Source organism: Eretmochelys imbricata, chromosome 6 (genome assembly GCF_965152235.1).
Source record: "Eretmochelys imbricata isolate rEreImb1 chromosome 6, rEreImb1.hap1, whole genome shotgun sequence".
Classification (NCBI taxonomy): Eukaryota; Metazoa; Chordata; order Testudines; family Cheloniidae; genus Eretmochelys; species Eretmochelys imbricata.
In genome coordinates this window covers 58,339,496-58,357,375 of record NC_135577.1, presented here as the reverse complement: position 1 = coordinate 58,357,375, position 17,880 = coordinate 58,339,496, and the positions used below count along the sequence as shown (strand labels likewise).

Here is a 17,880-nt window from a genome sequence, read left to right as displayed (position 1 = left end):
TTAATCCTAAACAATATTTCACACCTTCCAATTCTGACTTCAAGCCACTCTTCTTTTTCCAGTATGCAACACAGGATCACCAAGTTCAAAGTTTTTAACCTTGTATTTTGGCCCACCATCCTTGTTTAAATAACTTCTAATTTTTTTAATACATACATGGATCCAGGGTGACTAGATGTCCCAATTTTATAGGGACAGTCACAATATTTGGGGCTTTTTTCGTGTATAGGCACCTATAGCCCCCAACCCTGATTTTTCACATTTGTTATCTGGTCACCCTATATGGATGGATCAGAATCCAATAGACTGAACTTGGAGCCGGGATTTCACAAATTCAAATTCTGGCTGCTCTGGTGCTTACTTGCTGTGAGATCTTGAGTTAGTGACTTCACTTCTGAAACTTGTTTCTCTTAGTAGGGGATAGAGCTTAATTACTGAGGGTACGGGGTGGTGAGGCTTACTTTGTAAAATGGTTTGAAAACGTAAATTATTTCTAAGTGTTAGTGTGCTGTCTGGATTTACCAGGCACTATAAAAGCATATAGCTAGGCCTTCTTGAATTATTCCCGGCAACTATTTTATTGTTGAAGATTTCACACTTTTTCTGGCTTCAAATCATTCACAACCAAACTGTGATTTCCGAAAATCTGTTATTTGGAAGTATCTGACCAGTGACTTATGAGAACAAGTTTCAGCCTCTGGGGTATTTGTGAGCAGCTAACTTGGGCTATGCATGATGTGTGGTTCATCACAAAAACCACATGATATTGTGTCTGTTTCCTGAGTGGCAACAAATGGTTTACGCAGAAATATAAATGAATAATCAACAGCAAATAGAATAGCCAATTGCTGGATGATCATTTGTAAAAAGTTTGGGATTTGCAATGGCTGTCTCAATACTCAGGAACACTACATCTAACTCCACAAAAACAAAAAACCTTAACTTTTTATTTGAGAATTTCTCTGTGCCATACCTATTTAACAGTGGTTATTTTGGGAACAAAGAAGTGATAGTACACTACTCACACCCTACCTATAATCTCAAACCAGCCTGAAGTTTTTGTTAAAACAGTAAGCAATAGAGTAATTACTGCTGACATTTAAACTGACATCCTTAGGCTTCAGAGTCAATGACACCTTTACACAAACGGGGCCATTTCACACCTCTCAGAATTTGCTATGTCAGTGTAGCTGCACTTACATAAGATAGGATTTGCTCAGGTTCAGAGGTTTGCTTCGCAGTGAAAGCTATAATTACTTAATGAAATTTTAAATTCTGCAGTAGCTGAGGAGGCCAGCTGCGAAATGCTGGCAAGGCATGACACTACCCAGTGGTGCATCCCAGAATCTCGGGGATGGGCAGAGTCAGCACAGAAAGGTCCTTAACAAGCAAAGAAAATGCAAAGCTAACCCAGCAGTATCATTCTGAGTTATACCGTTAGCTCAAGGGGACTAGGGGAAGACACTGATGGGCATGGTATAAGAACCTGAACAGAAATTAACCAGAAATTAAGCGGCGACAGTGGGGGAGACTGTAACACACTCCCTCATCCGACACATAGCCTCAGCCCCCTCTCCCACAACATTTAACTATGTTCCGCACCCCGCCCATAACCAATTACCCCCATAACACATAGTTACTACCCCACAGCCTCCCACTCCAATCCCCACCAAACCAGCACCTCACCTCCTCTCACCGCCCCCCTATCCTTTAGCGGACCCGCCCCCGCGTTCCAACCTCGAACGCTCGCTACCCTCCCCCACCGCCCATAGGCCCGCGGCCGCGTCACTCACCGGATACAATGTAACAACTAGGGGAGGAAGGGGCGGGCAAGAAAAAAGGCAACATCGGAGCGGGCGGGAGAGGAGGGGGCCGAGCCCAGCGCCCGCCCGGGGGAAGGGGAGGGGGAGGCACCTACCTGCCCGCTCGCGGACCCCGGGGCAGGCCGGTGGGTGGGGGGAGGCCCCTTTCCCCCCAGCGCCCCCTCCGCAGGGAGCCGCGGCCCCCCGCCCAGCGCGGCTCCGTCCCCGCGCTCCGCCCCCCTCCGCCCCCGCGCTCCGCAGCCATTTTCGTGGCCACCTTGGCTACCAAAGGGGCTGACTCACCTCGGCGCTGCGGGCTCGGGGGCCCCGCCTCGGCGTAGGGGGGCCCGCTCTGCCCCGGGGCCCCCGGCTCGCTGCCCCCTCCCTCCCCGCCGGCCCGGCCAGCCCGGCTCGCTAGTCCCAGGCGAGGACGGGTCCCGTGGCCGGGCCGGGCTCGGCGGCGGCGGCTCCCTCCCTCCCGGCCGTGACCACCATCTTATTAGCACAGGAAATGACATGGAGAACGGAAGAGAGGGGCGTTCGGGGGCCGAGCCCGGGGACCCCCCGAACCGGGGGAGGGAGGCGCAGCCGCCCGGGCCCGGGGATCTCCCAGTGCCCCTGCGCTCCCCCCTTCCCTCCGAATAGCCGCCCAGCCGGGAGCCCAGAACCTCATTGCCACCCCCTCCTGATCCGGCACTTTCAGCAGAAAAGCAGCAGGAATGGGCACGAAAACTGGAAAAAGGAGGAGGACTTGAAAAGGGTTAAAAGCAACTTTGGGGAAAGAAAAAAAAATTGCAAAGCCGAGTTGCTGGGCTTTTCTCTGGCTTCTTTCTGTGCCCTTCGGGCTCCACATTTCTTTTACTCCCTGGGTCTCTGCTGTCGCCTGCTGCCTTGCAAACTCATCCCACTTTTGACTTCTAAAAAATATTCACAGTCACATGTGACTTTTGGGGAGGAGGTGTCTTAGATCAATGACTGTTTGAAATAAAGTTTGCAGAAAAAGATAAACATTCTCTCCCCCATTCATTACACTTTATTGTTTTACGTGCTGATCCTGCAAAACCTTATAAGAGATGCCTGTAACTTTCTGCACTGTGAGTGCTTATTGAAGTTATTGGGACTATTTGAGTGCATACAATTAAGCTTGTGTTCTCGGAGGACTGAGGCCATTGATTTTAAAACTGGATCTCTTTACATGTGTAAAGTTATTTACATGCAAAGGCATTCGCATTGTTGGGTCCTGTTTAGTGCTATTGAAGGAAAGTTGGTGGAAATTCCATCACTCTGGACATTCTTAAAGAAAAACGGACAAAACACTAGGAAATATCCCTTAGGGCAGCATATGCTGACTGGCAGGGGAGCTATCAAGCCAGCCATTTGGAAGAAGGTGATTTTAAGTGTCTAATTGAAACATGAAAATCCTTTGTCACCCAAAGGAAGTACTTTTTTTTAATGGCCTCAAGGTGAATCCAAAAGTGAGGAATCTTCCTCCAAGTAGCAAAACTCAGCAAGTCGGGGACATGTACATATATTCCCTCACTAATTCCCATGATTCTTTGGAATCTTCTTCAGCTTGGAAAAAATAACTTTGCAGTGAAATTGCAATGCATAGCTGCTATTCAAAGCTGATTAAAAAAAAAAAAAGATTTGAAGTGTTATATGGCCAGGAGCTCTGTGTACAAATTAAGGACAATATGACAAAGGAAAGAGAACTAGGCATAATTTAATAATCACATGAAGCATATTTTGTCAATAAAATAAACATTCCCGCTAAAGCCATCTGTAGACATTAAATTTTAAACTAAACAATGTAGACTGCCTGGCTGCTATGCCAAGTGGGACATAGTGAGGATGAAGGGAAGGATAGACGACTAGTTTTCCAATTCCTGGTTTGACCACAGGCTTGTATGTGAACAGGGCTATGATGACAATATAAACACTGGCGTACCTCCCTTTTTGCTGTCCTGATAAATGAGATTCTTTTCCGTTATGGAATATCCCCAGATGTGTGTTGGAAAAAGGATGAGCTGAGTTGAGAAACAAAGAAAGTGTATGGGGAAAAAAGGGAATAAAGAAGTGCACTCTGACAAAAATAACAACCCAATCTGTACCCTCTGCACCTTACTGATTTCAGTGGGAATTTACGGTGTGCATGGTTGGTAGAATCAGGCCCCAATATGTTGCTCAAATGTAAAAAAAAATCAGCTGTCTGGCAATATAATCTGGAGGTGATCAATTGAGGTCCAAAAGGAGCTTAATTTACAAAATGAGGCCCCTGTGGATCAAATTGCTACACTGAAGTCCAAATGTAGATCACTTTGTGGTCTCTCCGATTGTGGGTATGCTTTGTGCTCCCCATTTCCAGCCATTCAAGAATATGCTCCTACAAAGAGGATAATTCTGCTCTATAGTTTTATCCCTAACTTCTGATGACAAATAACTTTAAGGCAGTTGAATAAATAAGCATGGGAAAGAAATACCACGAGCTATCAGCACCTTCAGACTCTTCAGAAATATATCAGATCCCAGTGTAGGCTGCCTCTGGTTTGCAATTTCTGTTTATGTGTTGAGGGGTGTATGTGTGAATACAATTTGCATCATATGCAATATTGGGCTTGTAAAGATGATTAACAAACAGCACAGGGAGCTGCACTTGATGACTTCTTGTGGTTCCTTCCAGCCCTACATTTCTATGATTTATTACATAAGCTGAAAGGAAAAAGTAATAATGAAAAACTTCCCCTAAGATATGGAATTCATAAAGACAGCTGCTAAATGGCACTGCCCATTTTTGTGCTTCTTGTCTCATTGCCACTTGCCCTTTCCCTCTGTGTTCCCTGTTCAGATTGTAAAATCCTTGTGACAGAGATCTTTCCTGTATAGAAAATAATCATAATAATAATCATTATAGGAGGAATCCAGTGGAAATTTGAGCAACACCTGCAAAAAGCCTCCCCTCCCTGCTGAAGAGAAAGTCCCCTCTTCCAATCCATTTCCCCCTCACTTATTACTAAGCCGTGGTAATTTGTTTAAAATGATTCCCTAGGCAGTCTTCCTGACCATCTCCATGGGTTCCCTAGTGTTCTGAAGTGCTGCACTATACCTCTAAGTGTCATTGTTTCTCCTGTGCTCTCAGAAAAGCTTTGCAAACAGCCCTCATTCAGGTCCAGGTAGCTAGAGTTGGCAAAGACCTTGCAGTATTAGGTTATCAACTGCATTGCCCTACGGGAGCAGGACAGTCTCCTAACAGAGGATGTATTAGATATTAAATACATTAAATATTTTACTGAAATATTAAATATTTTACTGGAACTTAGCTTTGGGGCTGCAGGAGAAAACAGTTTGCACACTGAAGTAAACAAAGAAGAACCTAATAACAATTATGTTTGAACAGCTTTCAGGGCCCAACAGTGGGAGATGGCAAGTACCCTCAGCTCTGAATGAAGTCTGGGTTAAGGGCACTCAGTACCTCCCAAAAGCTATGCAGCACCTTGAAGGCCCAAACTTTCAGAACACAAAGGAATAGATCGTATTTTCACTGAAGTCAGTGTGATCTCTGTGTATATAAAGAGACTAGTCTTGCTCCCACTGAAATCAATAGTAGAATTTCCATTGACTTGAATGAAACCAGGTTCAGATATAAAGTTAACCTGCACTGATCCTTGGCTAGCATGCCAATTATATGCACTATTGAGGGTAAATGAGGTTGTTCTCCCTTTAACAGCATTACCTGGGAGAACTGAAATAATTCAGGGTGCTGGTTATGGCTGAGAGGTTTTTCACTTCTAGGTTACCAGCGTTAATCAGGTACTAGACTGATATTTACTGATAGTCATTACCATTTTGATGGCTTGTGTGAAATAAGTTGGGGTCAGAGGCGGAGTGGGGGGTCTCAGCATATGTCCACACTATGGATACTATGCTGGTGTAATGTCCAACAGAAGGGATTTTTCTGTCAGTGCAAGATCACCACCTCCCTGAACGAGGATAGCTATGTTGACAGAAGCCCTCTTCCATGGATATAGCTCTTGAGGGTTATTTCAGCATAACTACATCAGTCAGGGTGTGTTCTTTCACACACCTGACCAATGCGGATATAACTTTTCCGTGTAGTGTAGATCCAAGTGGATATTCGTCCAGAGCACATGCTTACACATTAACCCCATTGGTTGCTGCATTCACAAACAAGGCAAAGACAGAATGACTTCCTGGAGGCTGAATCACCTTTCTCTCACAGTGGTCTCTTCAGCTTATGGATGGGGAAGAAATTGTATCATTATTACCCAGCCTATATCCATTCTGGGTACAAAGAGAAGATTAAAATCTTCACCACTATCAAATTGGCACTATTCACCAGCATGAAATTTACTAACAATTACGTCTCTGTGACTCTGACTTCCAGAAATAGTGAAGTATCCGATGAAGTGAGCTGTAGCTCACGAAAGCTTATGCTCAAATAAATTGGTTAGTCTCTAAGGTGCCACAAGTACTCCTTTTCTTCTAACAACAAGAAAGTCCACCAAAACTTCATTTAAGGCATTTCTTTTCTGCCTGGGAGATCTGTGGAGGAGGAAGAAAGAACCAAAAATGTACAGTTTTCTCTTTGACAATCTGATAGGATTCCCACTAAGAAATTGTAAGAATGGACCATCTCAGCATGAAGGAAAGAAAAATATAACAGGCACTTACTAGCTGAAAAAGAAAGAAACACATCCAGAAGCTACTAGTTTCAACCGGCTACAAAAGGGCAGGTTGCTGCTTGACTCTGCTATATTTAAAAGGCCAGATTCAAAAAGACATTCTGGGAAAAAGTTCTTAGAAAAGGGCAACAAAGTGTTAGAGACTGGAGGTCTTCTTCTTATTTTATAATAGGACTGGTGAGGGCCTTCTATACAGTAATACTGTAACTCTGGTCTATCTCCATTACTGAGTGTCTTTCTTTGTAAATGAGAGATGAATTATAACCCTTTAAAATTATACATTAGTAGCTTCTATGTGAGGGTCTTAAAGAGTTTTACAGATGCCAGGAGATAGGCATCCAGACAGCTAGAGGGAGGAAGCAATACCCATGGCCAGAGGCAGAAATGTAGGCACCTAGGGAACTTTTATTGCAAAAATTTGGTCTCGGAGTGAGTTTAGACGCCTACGGTTTCAGTGGCAGCCAACTGCGGGTTTTGTAGATTGCAATGAAGCCTGAAACTGGGATTTAGGTGTCTGAATCTGGGGTTTAGGTCGATGCCTAAATAGCTTTGTGGATCTGGGCTTAAGTGATCTGCTCATAGTCAAATCTAAATCCTGGCTTTTACTCACTTCTGGACTGGATGAGGTATGTGATTGTCATATAAAAATAGGTGCATACTCTTCTTAAAATACCAAGAGTAGAGACTCCAAGCTGTTCTTGTATAAGAAGTTTCATTACCAGAACTTCTTTTTAAGGTCTTCAAAGTTAGCCACTAAGCTCTGAGGTGGTTATGCTTATAATCACAACTACTTCAATACTAAGATGCCTCAGGCAGTTTGTTTCTAGAAATCTGTAATATGTCAGGTGGAGACATATAGCCAAAGCCAAGCCAGTTCTCAATATATCATTTTATTCTGGAGTGTGTTTTGTACTCAAGAAATGTTAATACAATACACACTCAGTTCAGACACAGATTAAAAACAACAGATACTTTTATGCAGAGAGATTAATTTAACAGCATGTATCAGGCTAGAGAGCTGGAACGTTCTCTAAGCAGAAGAAACCGGTTTTGGAAGGTTTTCACAGACAACTCTAATCATACAGTGCTCTACAAAGGGTATTAAATTACAAGCATTAAATCATGAGCACGTGATATCAAAATCTCAGAACTGTCTCTTCTAAATTAGAGACATGTAGGTCAAATTTAGCTCCAAATTTAGGTTTTGTTTAAAACAAACAAATCTACAACCAATAAATATGCTTTAATGCATTTTGAAAATCCGAGCAGAAATAGATTTTTGAAGTAAATAAATGTTCTCCTGTAATGTTTGCAATCCAAACAGCTCCACATTGCACTACTGCATAAGAGTCTGAAGTGATACTGACTAGAAGCTAATTATAAACAACCAGGAAACTGGCTATTCTAATCTCATTGTCCACACTGAAAGAAACATAAAAAGTAAACCAGAATAAGTAGAGAAAAGAAAATTGGTTATTTAAAAGTCTTTAATTTTTATTAATCTCAGGTGTTGTTAATGACATAAGTATGTTTTTTTTAACCCAATCGTGTCTTTTTTTGCAGTCTACAATTACAACTCCAGTATCAAGAAATAACTATGATGTTGCAGCTTTTTGTTTTTAGTCAAAAAGTAGGACCTAAAAATAATACAAGGGCACACAAATCATGCAGCGTTGTCAGCTCTTGTGAGATTTGATATTTTCCTTAACGCCTCTGATTGCTTTCTGTCTGTCTTAAAAAAGTTTCTAGTCCTGATGGTTGCAGAGAAAAACTTGAAAATATGAACTAAGTGTACCTTAAAGACTCAGAAACCAGAAGATGCATGAAAAGAACTCACATTCTATTAATTTTTAAAAAGTGATGATTTTAAAGCCAGTTTAATAATGTTTTGGAGTGTGACTCCTGATCTTTGAACTCGTGTGGTTGGCAGTACTTTGTCTTATACTTAGATTGGGAGCCCTTTGGGCCAGGGACTGTCATTTTGTTCTGTGTACAGCACAAGGACAGTGGGCTCCTGGGCACTATAGTAATACAAATGACTTGTTATTATTAATTATTATTATATTGTTTATTGAGGGAATTTTTAAACATGCCTACTGACTTCTTTAGAAGCATGACCACTTAGGAGCCTGCTTGTATAATCCCTTACTCAAGATGGTATGTACCTATTTGTACAAATAGTTCCATTCATTTACCTGCTTATAATATGACTAACTCCGGGAGTAAAAGTTGCACAGGGCCTTAAATATTAAACAGCTCCTGAAGTTTCTTGTGTTGTTGCCGCCTAGAGCCAGTACTGCATTCTCTGCCTGTATCTTAAAACAAAAACAAAACAAAACAAAAAAGCATGCTCAGAGGAGGAAGAGGTAAAGCAATTTGAATTTTTTTTTCAAATGAAAGGTATTGTGGTTGAAAAATGGTCCTTTAAATTGAACGATTTAATTTTACACAAAAAAGTGCTTTTAAAAATAATTGTTACTGGAAATATTGAAAATGTTTGTTTACCAAAAACTAGGTGTTTGGTCAATGACAAATTCTGATAATGTTTTCAATAGCCATTTTAATAACATTTTTTGAAAATATAATTGAAAAACTCATGAAAAGTTTTGAAAAAAAGAAAAATATGTTCATTTTTAATACTTGAGCACAAAAAAAAAAGTCAACTTTTTTGACATATTTCACACAAATAGTTTTTCATTTGCCAATCAGTTCCAGGGAGAAGGGGTACTGCTTTAGAGTGCGTGGTGGATTCAGTAAAGGGTCCCCATACTTGCATATGTTTTGTGTTTCTTTTTAAAGTGGCAACACCAGTTGAAGTCGAGACTTGTCTGAACATTTTTTGTCTGATGTTTTTACAAATAACCCCTAGAATCAGAGCAAAAATGTTTTTTTCAGTTTACTTTGTGCATTTGATAGCACATTATGTATACCTAGTTTTGCTGTTTCCTCTGTATAGTCTGTCGGACAATTTCCTCTGTTCATCTATGTCTTTTATCATAGCGACAAGAAGTAAGTAAATGTGGTCACAAAACCACAGAGATTTGCAGGTGCAGGACTATTTTAGACTCTTTTTAAAACTGAGTAGATTTCAAACTGACTGTGCCCTTTTAACTGTATGAGGTTCTCTAGCATTTAAACTTCCCATATTTCGTTGAACTACAGAGGCCCTATCCGCATTAGAGTTCAAACTGTGGCCCCTATCTTGCAAACACATCCAAGCGGGTGAATCTCCATTCAAGTCAACGGGGATCAGTGCAGACATAAGAGTCTATCTGTTCAGACCCAGTTGCAAGTTCAGGGCTCAAAGTAACCAGAACTTTGTCCTTGATTAAACATGGCTTGCGTAAGCCAACTCTAGGACACCCTGGGTCTATAGCACAGTTTATCCCTGCCTAGTCCACTCGCCAGGAATGGATCTAGCAAGAACCATGTTAACATAAGGATCTGGCCTAAGAGTGTGAATTCTTGCATAGATAATCCCTTTATCACTCCAGGTATGTAAGGCTATGTCCCTTAGAAGCAATTGTTCTTCAAGCTGCCAGGAGAAAAAGGCACCAGTGGACAGACAGTTCTTCCTCAGGGTTTTGGATGGATCATGTCATTCCTCGTCCCTGCAAGAGAGGCTCAAGCCTCAGCATTCAGACCTGATTTGAAACACTCTAAAGCTGGGGTACGATTGGTCCTGGGGGATTGATTTAGGTCTATCTCTGCCTCAGATCTGACCATCTGGCATGAGACCTCTCTTTATCTTGCAATTTTTAATAAGCATGTTTTTTGTTTCTGTGTTATCAAGCTCCCACTTCCTCTCCAGGTGTGTCTGTGTATGACTGGGTTATTGTGCATGTTGTGATCAAGTGTTGTACGTTTCTCATTTCACCAAGGATCTCACTGTAGCTTTCCTTAGATGTGCCCATGCTGGGCAGGGGGCATGTTTTAAATGAGGTCTCTTGGGAAGGTTCATCTTTGTTTAAATTCAAAATGTTTGCAGGAATCAAACTGAACATAGGCAGAATTCTAGGCACTCCAATGGGATGTAATGATTCCTTCTCCTCATGGACATTTGTGTTATTACAGTTTACACTGATGGCATGCAAAGAAGGTGCCAGCATGCAAAACAGAGGGGAATGGCACGCAAAGAGTGTTCCTAGAAAGCAGCTTTGTGGGTATGGGTAGGGCTTAGAGAAAAGCATGGGGGGCAAAGGGAGGCCTAAATCAGTCCAAGGGGGCGGGAGGTCAATTCTTGGACAAGTATCCATTGACTTTTAAAGTCTCAGTTGCAAGGCCCTTTGCCCGTCTCCAGGATGTTTTCTTATGAGGAATAATAATTCTTGCTGTTTGAGGCTTATGTATTCTCCTCTCATTTGTCTGGCTTTTTGCATGTCTCCCGGTTTGTGAAGGAAGCACTGCACTGATTGATGGGAAGAGAACGGGACAACCTAACAAGTTTTTACCATCTCTAGTTTCTAGACCTATTCATAATCCAATGCATGCTTTTGTTTATTTGGAGAGCCAATGGGTTAACCTGACAAGCATCTCACCTCCACATGCCATTAACACACATGGGAATCCCAGGAGCCTTTCACAAACAGAAGCATTTGGCACAGAGAACTGTGCCAAAGAAGCTGCTCTAACACGTCAGTCTTCTGTATTGTCCCATGCTCAGCACAGTGTTGGAGCTTAAATAAATAACAGGAATGGTTTGGGTTTTTTGGTTCAAAATATAGACACAATTGTCTCTAATTTCTGCCTTTGTGTGTCGGTGACAGAACTGTGCAGAGAAAAAATCTGATTCTCTGGCAGCATTTTGGGTGTGTGGCTCTTCTGCTGTACTGCAGGGCGCTTTATCTCTAGCACATACTTATTATGATATGTAAGAAACATATTATACTACCAAATAACTTAGACACAACCTCCCTCCCCCGACCTTCAGAAATTTGCTGACTTGAAACATTTAATAGAACAGGAATCTCTGTCAGATTTTAAATATTTCCTGTTTGGATTATTGTTTGTTTGTAGCTAGGGTTGTGAATCATCATATTTAGATGTACTTTTTCTCTCCTACGCTCTTCCTCCTCAATCTTGTTTCACGTATATTTTCTGGACATATGTTTTGATTATTTAAGGACCTGATAAGAGGGAAAATCTACTGATTTCTTGTAGAATGCTCTCGGTCTTTAAAATTTGATGTCTTTGCAGTGTCAAAAACTGCTTTTAACATTGAAAAAGCATGAATAAGTAAAACAACATCGAACAATTAGTTAGCCACTGTTTATGCAAGACCTAGATTGAAATTAGTTTTGTGCTGTTGCAGTGGGAGCAGAACTTTGTTAGCAATTCCCTTTGCACTACTTTGTTTCCATCGCTACAGATAGAAAAGCATAAAGGAAGAAGTGAAATTTTAGAAGCCAAGTTCACTCACTGTATGTACCATTAAGAACACAGATTAAATTGCAAACAACCAGAGTCACGTTTGCCAAATGGAAAAGGACTAGTCTTTAAAAAGCACATCAAAACACGTCAAAGCACTAATACAATCAGGCTATGGCATCAAGAAGATGACATTCAGTAAAGACAAGTGTAACATACTATACTTAGGAAGGAAAAATCATATGCACAGCTACAAACAGGTAGACAGTAACGCTGCTAAAAGCTTCTGGGGGTTCTAGTGGATCTTAAATTGAATATGAATCAACAATATCATTCTGCGGTTTATTCACTGGAGTGCTATATGTAAGACACAGGAAGTAATTGTCCTGCTTTACCCTGCTGAAGCCTCAGCTGGAAAGATGAACTAAGAAAGATGGGGACAAACTGGAGAGAGTCCAGAGGAGAGCCACAAAATGATCAAAGGTTTAGAAAACATGAGCTATGAGGAAAGGTTAAAAAAACTGGGCATGTTTAGTCCTGAGAATTAAAGACTGAGAGGGAACCTGATGGCAGTCTTCCAATATGCGAAGGGCTGTTAAGGATGGTGATCAATTGTTCTCCATGTCCACTGAAGGCAGAAGGAGTAATGGACTTAATCTGCAGCAAGGGAGATTTAGGTTAGACATTAGGAAAAACTTTCTAATGATAAGGCTAATTAGACTCTGAACTAGGCTTCTAAGAGAGGCTGCAGAACCCCTCTCAACACATGCCAGGGATAGTCTAGGAGATGTATTTGTCCTGCCTCAGCACAGAGGCCTGGACTAGATGACCTCCTGAGGTCCCTTCCAGCCCTACATCTTTATGATTCTATGATTTATCTACCTCAGCACTTAGTTGGTGCTCCATCACTGTAGTGTCTGAGCATACTCCTCCCACAACTAGTTACACCTTCTTTTGTACAGATGATTAAGCAGCAGATATGATCACTGATTAATTATAAATCCTTCCAAGTGGCCAGACCGAGCAGGGAGCTCTCTCTGCTCTATTCAACAGGCTAAATTCAGTTTACTGTATGTCAAGGAAGGTATCAAGTTGAGGATGGGAGGGGAGGAGCCATCAGAGAGAGGAGTTTGGAGAAACGTAGACGGGCTAGGACAGATTACAGAAGGGAGAGAAGCCTGGGAGGGGGAAAGGCAGGGTGTAGCACAGGGTTGGACAAACTTTTTGGCCTGAGGGCCACATCTGGGTGGGGAAATTGCATGCAGGGCCATGAATGTAGGGCTGGGGCAGGAGGTTGGGGTGCGGGAGGGAGTGTGGGGTATGGGAGGGGGTCCGGTGTGCAGGAAGGGGCTCAGGGCAAGGGTTTGGGGCAGAGGAGGGGTGCAGAGTGTACGAGGGGGCTCAGGGAAGGGGGTTGGGGTGCAGGAGGGGGTGCGGAGTGTGAGAGAGGGCTCAGGGCAGGGGGTTGGGATGCAGGAGGAACCTCAGGTGCAGGAGGGGTGCGGGGTGCAGGAGGGGGCTCTGGGCAGGGGGTTGGGGTGTGGAGTACAGGACTGGTTTGGGGTGTGGGCTCCAGCCTGGTGCCGCTTACCTGGAGTGGCTCTGGAGTGGCAGTGGCTCACACTGGGGCCAGGGCAGGCTCCCTGCCTGCCCTGGCTTTGCGCTGCTCCCAGAAGTGGCCAGCACCACGTCCCTGTGGTCTCTGGGGTAGGGGGGTGGCAGAGGGCTCCGTGTGCTGCACTCAACCTGCGGGTACCTCCCCCAAAGCTCCCATTGGCCGTGGTTCCCCATTCACGGCCAGTGGGAGCTACGGGGGGCAGTGCCTGCAGGCGAGGGCAGCGCACAGAGCCCTCTGCCCCCTCCCAACCCCAAGGGCCTCAGGGACATGGTGCCAGACACTTCTGGGAGCAGCGTGGGGCTTGCGGCCTCACAGGGGTCGCAATCCTGTGGGCTGGATCCAAAGCCCTAATGGGCTGGATCCAAAGCCCTGGTGTAGAATGAAAAGACACAATAGAGGGGAATGAAGAGGGCATTGGGTGCTGTTGGGGAACAAAGTAACACAATACCAGGTAAAGAAAACCTGACTAGCCACTTTTCACTGAGTTTTAATGGATACCAACACAAACTCTGAGTAATCCATTAATATGTGAACCAGAAACCTACATCTGTTTTCAGTTGTGGCAACCATATAATTGAAATTGGCTACATCTGTAATGATTTGATATTGTTATGTTTGACATATAGAGGCTATAAAACAAGATCGTTTGTCTTTCTAAAAAATGTGCTCTCATTCTACCAGTTCCCGCGCTCTACGCAGGAACTGCATGATGAAACTCTACGGCCTGCATTATGCAGGAGGTCAGACTAGATGATCATAAATGATCCCTTCTAGCTTTAAAATCTAAGAATACATACTGTATTTCATCAAATGCTTATGGGCAAAGCATGGCAATGATGTCTTTCCCTTGTCCATACTATTTTAAATGGCCCTTTGTGATGCATTAAGAGTAAAGGACCCCTGTCCACTGGAGTATAGACCCATGATACACTTTGCTTTCTCACAGTCTTGAACGAACATTTATGACCTGGTAGCATCTGGAACATTGTCATTGTCAATCCAGACTCCAGCGAGAAACTGCTGAATTGGAATTCATTTGCAAATTGGACACTATTAATTTAGGCTTAAATAGAGACTGGGAGTGGCTAAGTCATTATGCCAGGTAGCCTATTTCCTCTTGTTTTTTCCTACCCCCCCCCCCCCCAGATGTTCTGGTTTAACTTGGATTTAAACTTGGAGAATGGTCAGTTTGGATGAGCTATTACCAGCAGGAGAGTGAGTTTGTGTGTGTATGGGGGTGGGTTTTTGGAGGGGGGGTGAGGGAGTGAGAGAACCTGGATTTGTGCAGGAAATGGCCTAACTTCATTATCATGCACATTGTGTAAAGAGTTGTCACTTTGGATGGACTATCACCAGCAGGAGAGTGAATTTGTGTGGGGGGGTGGAGGGTGAGAAAACCTGGATTTGTGCTGGAAATGGCCTAACCTGAAGATTACTTTAGATAAGCTATTACCAGCAGGACAGTGGGGTGGGAGGAGGTATTGTTTCATATTCTCTGTGTATATATAAAGTCTGCTGCAGTTTCCACGGTATGCATCTGATGAAGTGAGCTGTAGCTCACGAAAGCTCATGCTCAAATAAATTGGTTAGTCTCTAAGGTGCCACAAGTACTCCTTTTCTTTTTGCGAATACAGACTAACACGGCTGTTACTCTGAAACCTGTCATTGCACTGTTTCTCCACCAAGGGGCATAGGAGGCCTTTGGTTGAAAATAACTATGCCACACCATTTTCATAGCTCCATTGATTGTAGTGCTGTTTCTTGAGTTCAAAGGAGTACCCAGTTCTAGGTGACTGTGAGCAGCTTGGATCAAATAAATACCCACTATTGTCTAGACAACCCCTCCTCCCCATTTGGCCTAAAAACTGCTTTTAGATTTGGAGTAGATGAAAAAAGATAAATGTCCAATTTTCATTGTTGTTAATACAAACTTAGCCTTCATCGATGCTTGTGATGGTTTCACATGTTATATTTCTATAACTGTGCACCGTGCAATGTAATTTCACAAACACCCCCAGCACTAAAGTAACATCTGATTCTATCCCAATTCTCATTTCACTTTACACACCATGGGCTGATTTCTGTTTGACACCTGGAAACAGCCACAGTCCCTCTCAAACAGGCAAGTAGATCCACTGCTAAAGCCATGATATGGTGTGTCCATATTCTGGACAAGACCAGTCCCATATGCAGTCTTCTTCTGTACTCTAAGGGGTAGATCTTTCAGTGGTGTTACATCAGGGATGAATTTAGTCCAAGAGGTACAGGGGCCATTACCAGAAAATTATATGCATGTGCAAGCTACCAGCTGACCACTTAGAAAAGCAGTCTCTCCTTGAGATTCTCCAGGAGACAGAACTAGGCCAGAAAGTTTCTTCTCAGCATTCGTGCTGCTGGCTGCAGGTTTCTTGGTAGGTGGCTGTTTATATCACTGCTGGAATTTGGGCCTCTGTGCAAGAATCACTGTGTCCTCTGGGGGAGCTTCACATCAGGGGAATAGGGAGAAGAACACAAGGCCTTGGGAAAATTCTGATCCAATATAGGGTCTAAGAGTTTGTACTCCCTAAGGAAGGGAACCAGCAAACATTGTGGGAAAGGAACAGCTGAATTGCACAAAACCTAGGAAACTTCATCTGTAGTCTGGCTTATTTTTCAAACAAGATGCACTATTCCCTGCAAACTGCAGAGAACAAAGTTTTGGCATGAATGACAGCTATTTAGCTGAGTGCTCAATGGGGCAGAGCGAATTCTGCCCTGCTCTTGGCATGACTGGGCCTTTTCCTAACTGGCTTCTCTGTACCACATATTGCTTCCCAGAACAGAAGCAAAACACACTCTGAGAAAGGAGGAAGAGTTCCTGAAGGTTATTTCTATGACCATAGCACCATTGTGCCAGGAGCTATACAAACACCTAGTGAGAAACAGTCCCTGCTCCAAAGAGCTTACCACTTAAACAGACATGACAGACAAAGGGTGGAGGGGAAAGAGGCACAGAGTGGTGATGGGATTTGCCCATGGTTACACAGCAGGCCAGTGGCAGAGTTGGGACTTTTTCCTGAGTCCAAATCTCGTGCCCCAGCCATTAGACCAGTGGTGCCCAAACTTTTGAGGATCGTACTCCCCCTTGCCCCTGTTTGCACGCCCCCCCAAGCTTGGAGCGGGGCCGCAGCTCCAGGAGGGACGCAGCCAGTGGTAAGGGGTCCGAGGCTGGGTCTGGGTCTACGGCTGGGAGCGGGCCCGCAGCCAGGGGCTGAGGCTGGGGTGGGGGCAGAGCCACAGCCGGGCTGTGGTGGGGGCCAACAGTTGGGCCTGCAACCAGGTGAGGCTCCTCTCCCTGCCTTGCCCACAGCCTCAGCCCTGGGCTGGGAATGGAACTGCGGCCAGCGGTGCAGCTGGGGGCTGGCATGGGGCTTTCAGTGTAGCCGTGGCAAGGCTGGAGACAGGACCAGGAGCTGGGCACTCGGCTTGAGGCAGGACCAGAGCAGAGCTGGGGGGCAGGGAGGAGCTGGGTGGTGCTCCCTCGGACCTTGCTAAGCGCTCTTCCCCCCTCCCCCCCTGCCGGACGTTCAGCATGCCTCAGACTTTGGGGGACCTCTGGACTAGACCACACTGCCTGCCTTGATGAATGGCTCCTGCTATAAACTTCATCTGCCCTTTCTCATGACAAGGAAGGGGTTTCCTCATTTCACCCTTCTCTCTGTCCCACACAAACTTGCCATCCCACTGTTATGTTCCCAGCCACAAAAGTAAAACCTGCACTTTCAGTCTAAAATGACTTATTTTAGCTGAAGAACGCAAGAAAGAACAAATGCTAAGTCTCCAGGACAGAAAGCACAGTGTATGTGTCTGGGTCCTCAGTTATGTGTTTAACCCTGAGTGCCTCTCAGGATTAAATATATGCGCTATCTCTGCACTCAGGCAGAGTTCTTTGAAAAAGATACAATATGTAGCTGTGAAACCTGTGGTGTATCTTCTTCTTCCTTGTGCTAGTCCCATGAAATGGGTCTGGTATACAAGTCTTACTCCCTCTAAAGAGCGCTGTTCAATTCCATACCCTCCCCTCACTCGGCATGCTGGCACGTCTTTCTTTATGAATTCCCACCACTACTTCTTGGGTCAGCCTCTCTGTCTTTTCCTTCAGTCTTAATCTGTTGGATTCTCTTACTCACATAGTTATCATGACTGTGCTTTTCATGACTAAACCATCTTAGCCTGCAAACCTTTGGTTTTTCATTGATGGGTGTTACTTTGAGCATGTCTTTATGTGGTGGGGTGGCTGCCCCACCCAGGGAGGAAGGGTTAAAGCAGGCCCGAGGGAGCCTGCACAGAATGCTCCAGTTAGAGGAGGGCTCACTAAGCAAGCCAATTGGGAGGTGGCTCGTTGCAGCGGCCG

General features: G+C 44.1%; 1 protein-coding gene across 2 annotated transcripts in view; it reads right to left on the bottom strand.

Moving 5' to 3' along the window:
• Positions 1-2,285, bottom strand: part of PRDM11 (PR/SET domain 11) — a 53,377-nt gene extending 51,092 nt beyond the window's left edge. Inside the window, exon 1 of one of the 2 annotated variants that reach the window (XM_077818580.1) lies at positions 2,106-2,285. The gene's annotated coding sequence lies outside the window, so the exon portion shown is untranslated. Of the gene's footprint in view, positions 1-1,793; positions 2,049-2,105 lie in introns of those variants that run through there. The other variant, XM_077818582.1, reaches the window with a different exon arrangement.
• Between the last annotated feature and the right edge of the window lie 15,595 nt (positions 2,286-17,880).